The sequence below is a fragment of the Callorhinus ursinus genome, unplaced genomic scaffold, assembly GCF_003265705.2.
Source record: "Callorhinus ursinus isolate GAN/ISIS: 27379988/994484 unplaced genomic scaffold, GSC_fseal_2.0 scaffold1, whole genome shotgun sequence".
Classification (NCBI taxonomy): Eukaryota; Metazoa; Chordata; class Mammalia; order Carnivora; family Otariidae; genus Callorhinus; species Callorhinus ursinus.
The window spans coordinates 47154580-47161053 of record NW_027397063.1 but is presented as its reverse complement, the minus strand read 5'-3'; the positions used below and the strand labels follow the sequence as shown (position 1 = coordinate 47161053).

The 6474-nt window shown below is 41.0% G+C and overlaps 1 pseudogene; it reads left to right on the top strand.

The window, feature by feature from the left end:
• The first annotated feature begins 1115 nt into the window (after window positions 1-1115).
• Window positions 1116-2390, top strand: LOC112821446 (large ribosomal subunit protein uL4 pseudogene; annotated as a pseudogene).
• The last annotated feature ends 4084 nt before the right edge of the window (window positions 2391-6474 follow it).

Below are 6474 nucleotides of genomic sequence, written 5' to 3'. Positions count from 1 at the left end.
GTGGGCTAACATGTTATGAGCATGTTTAAGGCAGGCTAGGGTAAGCTATGATGTTCAGTAGGTTAGGTGTATTAAATGCTCTTTCTTTTTTTTTTTTTTTAGATTATTTATTTATTTGAAAGACAGTGAGAGAGAGAGAGAGTGCGAGAGGGAGAAGCAGACTCCCCTTCAAGCAGGGAGCTGGACTCGGGGCTCAATCCCAGGATCCTGAGATCATGACCTGAGCTGAAGGCAGATGCTTAACCGACTGAGCCACCCAGGCACACCTTAAATGCTTTTTCAATTATAGTGTTTTCAACTTCCAATGGATTTATCAAGTCATAACCATCATTAAGTTGAGGAAGATCTGTACAGTATATTCAGCCAGATTAAAAATTAAAAGTGAAGGTAAAGACCATTTTGGACATGCAGGATGTTTGAAGTTTACCTTCCCCTCCTCCTCTTTCTCAGGAATCTACAGGAGGATGAACTTCACTAAAATGAAGATGTAAGCCAAGAAAGAGGAAGATATATTAATGAAAAATTGCACAATTGCATACCCACTAGAGAGACCAAAAGAATTCCCAGGTGATGGTGAAGGAAGTTTCTATAATAACAGCTGAGCCTCAGCAAAGAAGGAAAACAATCCAGACTGGAGTAGGGTAGAAAGTTCTTCAGGAAGAGATTTCTTCACAAGACAAAACTGACAGAACACTTGATGTATTTCAACATCTTGGAAGGATAATTGTATGACCTTTAGGGAAAATATAAAACTATGCGAGGAAAGCAAAATTATCAAGATTCACTACATAGCTCACTGTCAACTGTTTTGAGCTCTATCAAGAGGATGTGGGCTCGGAAGTGGCACTTGTGCAGTGGAGAGTAGGAGTGATGAAATTCAGCTCAATCTGAAAATTCTGCAGTTGAAAGTCAATAGGCTATGCCTAAAATCAACAAACCAAGAAGTGGCAATAAAGCATGTTATTTAGAGACACAGAAATACATCCCAAAATAATCCTCCAAAAGTGAGAGTATGGGAAAGTAGACTGATAGTTTTCACAACAAATTTTGTAAGAACTATTTTTCTCTTTGAAATCAGTATATGTATAACTTTGTTAAAAATGTTTTGAGGAGCATGGTGCTCTCTTCTCCCCTCGATGGCGTGTGCTCGTCTATTGATATCTGTGTACTCCAAAAAGGGGGAATCATCTGACAAAAATATTACTTTGCCTGCTGTGTTCAAGGCTCCCATTCAACCTGATATTGTGAACTTTGTTCACACCAACTTGTGCAAAAACAACAGACAGCCATATGCTGTCAGTGAATTAGCAGGTCATCAAACCCGTGCTGAGTCTTGGGGTACTGGCAGATCCGTGGCTCGAATTCCTGGAGTTCAAGAAGGTGGGACTCACCATTCTGGCCAGGGTGCTTTTGGAAATATGTGTCATGAGGGCCACGTCTTTGCACCAACTAAAACCTGGTGCCGTTGGCATCACAGAGTGAACACAACACAGAAGCAATATGCCATTTGCTCTGCCCTGGCTGCCTTAGCCTTACCAGCACTGGTCATGGCTAAAGGTCATCATATTGACGAAGTTCTTGAACTTCCTTTGGTGGCTGAAGATAAAGTTGAAGGCTACAAGGAGACCAAGGAGGCTGTTTTGCTTCTTAAGAAACTTAAAGCCGGGAATGATATCAAAAAGGTCTATGCCTCTCAGCGAATGAGAGCTGGCAAAATGAGAAACCATCATCATATCCAGCGAAGGGGACCCTGCATCATCTACAATGAAGTCAACAGTATCATCAAGGCCTTCAGAAACACCCCTGGAATTAGCTGACTTAATGTAAGCAAACTGAACATTTTGAAACTTGCTCCTGGTGGGCATGTGGGACATTTCTGCATTTGAACTGAAAGTGCTTTCCACAAGTTAGATGATCTGTATGGCACTTGGTGTAAGGCTGCCTCCCTCAAGAGTAACTACAACTTTCCCATGCACAAGATGTTTAATACAGCCTGTAGCAGAATCTTGAAAAGTCCAGAGATCCAAAGAGCCCTCCAAACATCATGAAAGAAGATTCATTGCAGGGTCCTGAAGAAGAATTCACTGAAGAACCCGAGAATCATGTTAAAGCTAAACCCATATGCAAAGACCATGTGTCAGAACACCATTCTTTGCCAGGCCAATAATCACAAATTCCAGATGGATAAGGCAGAGCAGCCTTAGAAGCCAAATCAGATGAGAAGGGGGTTCCAGGCAAGAAGCCTGTGGTAGGGAAAGAAGGCTCTTGGTGTGAAGAAGCAGAAGAAACCTTTGGTGGAAAAATAGGCTGCAGTTACCAAAAAACCAGCAGCTGACAAGAAGGCTGCAAAAAAGAAACCCACCACGGAAAACAAGAAGCCTGCTGCCTAAAAACTTACATGTGTTTATTCTATAAAAGTCAAATCATTTTGGACAGCTTATTTTGAATAAATACCTGATCAAATTGTTTTAAAAGAGCAATATAGCAAGTGGTTACTTATGGAGATTATAAATGTACAGCACTAAAACATAAAAGAGCACCAACTTCCTAATGTGATGTGAACATTGGTAGCATAAGATGAATTTTTCAATAACATCATACATGGAATTAGTAAGTACATATCTCAAAAAATTTAGATAGAAGTGAAGATGACATTGTCAAATTTCCAGCAGCCTAAGACCTAAAGTGAACACCATTACACTCCACTGCTTTGACATAATAACGTGGAAACTAATGAGAGGTAGCTTTTTCCAAGTTACTTATATTTATTATAGAATTATATAACAAAACAAAAAAGATTCAATTTAAAATTACCCAATCCATCTAAACTAAACTTTCCTATTAATATACTCACCATGGGACGCCTGGGTGGCTCAGTCAGTTAAGCGTCTGACTCTTGGTTTTGGCTCAGGTCAGGATCTCAGGGTCCTGGGATTTTAAGCCCCACATCGGGCTCCATACTCAGCTCTGAATCTGGTTGTCCCTCTCCCTCTGCTCCTCCCCCTTCTCCCTCTCTCTCTCAATAAAAAATTAAATCTCTTTTAAAAAATATACTCAACACACCCACACATATTTCTTGGAGTAGTTGTATAAGGACTCACAGATGGCGTCTGCAACAATCCATCTTTCAATTGCAGGAATAGGCGACTTTGCTTTTCCAAGTAGTTGCTAGACTTTGACTGTGGATTGGATCTGGTACAAGTTTTCCAAAGAGTTTTCCATAGCCTGTAACCTTCAAGCATTAGGAAAGTGGAGGGACAGCATATACATCTGCCATGAGGGCAACTAGTGACACTGAGCTACGTAAGCTCAGGGTGTTATACTTAGAGAACTTTGATATGCTGATCTTACATATAATTACTGCATATTTCATCTCTGCTACCCCCACCAATCTGTCCATAGGTTTCAAATGGATATAAATTAATGTCATGTTGATCTTGAGAAGATGAGACATCCTTCACCGAACGTTAACAGATCTATGCACTGAGAAAGATTTGGTACTGTGGTAAGAACTAGAAAAAAAAACTAGATTTAGAGTCATAATTCATATTCAGTCCCGTGAGTAGGTGGGAGGACAATGGTGGCTGAGATGAGGCAGTCACAGGAGGACCTTGAGGTTTAGGAGAACAACGGTATATTACTTTGCCTGGGCTGCCATAACAAAATAGCACACACTAGGTCTCTTAAACAATAGAAATTTATTTTCTCACAGCTCTGGAGGCTGGAAGTCTAAAATCAAGGTGCCAACCAGATTGGTTTCCTTTAAGGCCCCTCTTCTTGGCTTGCAGATGATCACCTTTTGCTGCCCCTTCACAGGGTTGTCCTGTGTACATAAGCCCCTGGTGTTTCTTCTCATGTGACCAAATTTTCTCTTCTTATATGGACATCAGTTAAATTCTGCTAAGGCCCACTAATGGCCACATCTTAGCTTAATCACCTCTTCAAAGGTCCTATCTCTAAATATAGTCAAACATTTTGAGGTACTGAGAGTTAGGACTTGGACATATGAATTTGATGGGTACACAATTCAGTCTGTAAAAACTGGAAAGAAGATAAACCAGGGAATGACAGAAAGGCAATGAATGAGAGATGAGAAGACACCAAAGCCAGGTTTGGTGTTCTTCCCAGCCCAGCTTTAAGTTGGCTTGATTTCCCTCCTCTCAGCTGTCTTCTTAAGAGCTCAGAGAGAGCCTGAAAGTGGAAAAAAAAAAAAATCCTTGGCCTCATCCTCCAACCCTGAGGAGTGTGGGGATGATGAAGCAAGGAGGGGAGCAGGAGAAGAGGATGTGAGCCAGCTCTACTGTAACTCTCAAGAATGCTGGAGGTGAGAGGGAACTCAGGCTGAGACACAAGGACTAGCCCTTTACCTCTTCGCCTTTCAGCTCTTCTGTAGGGTACATCATGAAGAAGGTCCTCCTCTCTTTTTATTCCTCACCAGCCCCCTGAGCCGGCTACGGTGAGCCCCCAGAGCTATTCATGAAGGGAAACCATGCATGGACATAGAAATTATATAACGCTGAGGACACCCATGATTCCATAGACTTAGTGTATATCACTACCCTCCTTCCTATCACTGTATCCCACAGGACAAATGTCATCCATTTTCAGCATAAACTATTCAGAAATTAAATTGCTTTAGGTTCTAATCTAGTCAAAGGGGTGAAATATTTGCCTGCTTCCGATGGTAGTTAAGGCATTAATTATATATTATAGTAAAAAAATATGTAGCACCCACTTTGACACCAGTGCATTTTAGCATTTGCTGAATTTCCAGGCTAGCGAGATATTTCCCCTGGAAAAGTTTGCCACCTTCTGCTGTCCTATGATATTCATATCAGGTAAAATGGGATGGTTATAACACCCCAAAAGTTTTTTCCAGTGAAAACTTATGGAAGAATAGTATTCTAATTAAAGTAATTTGCCACTAATGTTTAAAATAATTTCACATATAAAATCCATAAAATTGAAGAGAAATATGTCTCTGAGACATGCAAAATGTTGTGGTCGGTTTTTCAAAGTGAGTTAACCTGTAGCAGCATAATTAGACATGTGCATAGTAGATGATCCACACAGGTGAATTGCTTGACTTCCAATTAATATATTTGTGCCAAATTCTATTACTATTAAATTGTTCACATTTATTTTTTGAGAGTACCAAGTCTCCTCTGTCTCACTTTTACATATTTTGTCTCTGACACCCAAGTTTCCTGTTGCAAGATATTTGTACAGTGATTTACAGCTGCAACAAACCGAACAATCTGGGGCCAGCAGCCACCGTATTTTACTCCTGCAGTACAAAGTGGTGTTCGCGCTTCAGAAAATATTCAGGAGAAATTCACTGTGAGGGTTCTCACCTGTGGCCAAACAAAAGTGTCTGAATCGAGCCATAAAACGTACTCCTGATTTTCCCTCTCTCCCCTAATTTTTATTCCCATTGCCATCACTCTGATTTGGGTGTTCATTAGCCCATTCCTGAATTATTCCAGTACCTTCCTCATAGAGTTCCTTAGTTCAAGGTCTACTCAATCCCTGTGCTGATTTGTCTTGCATCCAACAGCATGTTACTACTGCTATCGCACTGCTGTTATCACACTACTTCCATCTACTACTTTGTTTTCCCAAAAACATGCATGCTGAATTTGAAAGTAGAACACAGACTCTATTCTCTGTATTCTTGAATTCTTGAACTCTGTTATGGACTGCATGTTTGTGTCCCCCCAAAATTTAGGTTGAAACCTAAGTCTCCAGAGCAATAGCATTTGGAGATGGGTTCTTGGGAAGTAACTGGGTCATGAGGATGGAGCCCTCATCATGGGATTAGTGCCCTTATAAGATACAAGAGAGCTTGCTTCTCTCTCTGCTGTCTGCCATGTGAGGACACAATGAGAAGGAAGCCATCCACAAGCCAGGAAGCAGTCTCTCACCAGATACCAAACACACCAGCTACCATTGGACCTTCCATTGTTGGCAACTATGAGAAATAAATGTTATTTATGCCACCCAGTCTACGACATTTTGTTAACAGCAGCCTGAGCTAAGACACCCTCCAAAACCTGTATCATTCCAATCCAACTTTTCAGTTGCCCATACCCACCCTAATTTCACAGCTATCTCTATATTGATACCTGCATAGACAGTATTTATAATCCACATCTTTCCTCACTTTTCTATCAACCTAGAAAATTTTCTTATCCTTATTACCTATCCTACACTTTTTGATTTTATCCCATCTTCTAAAAAAGAAGATGGGATAAAATAAGAAGATGGGTTAAAATCAGGAATTAATAATCATTCCAGGGGCACCTGAGTGGCTCAGTTGTTAAGCGTCTGCCTTCAGCTCAGGTGGTGATCCCAGGGTCCTGGGATTGAGCCCCGCATCAGGCTCCCTGCTCGGCGGGAAGCCTGCTTCTCCCTCTCCCACTCCCCCTGCTTGTGTTCCCTCTCTCACTATCTCTCTCTCTGTCAAATAAATAA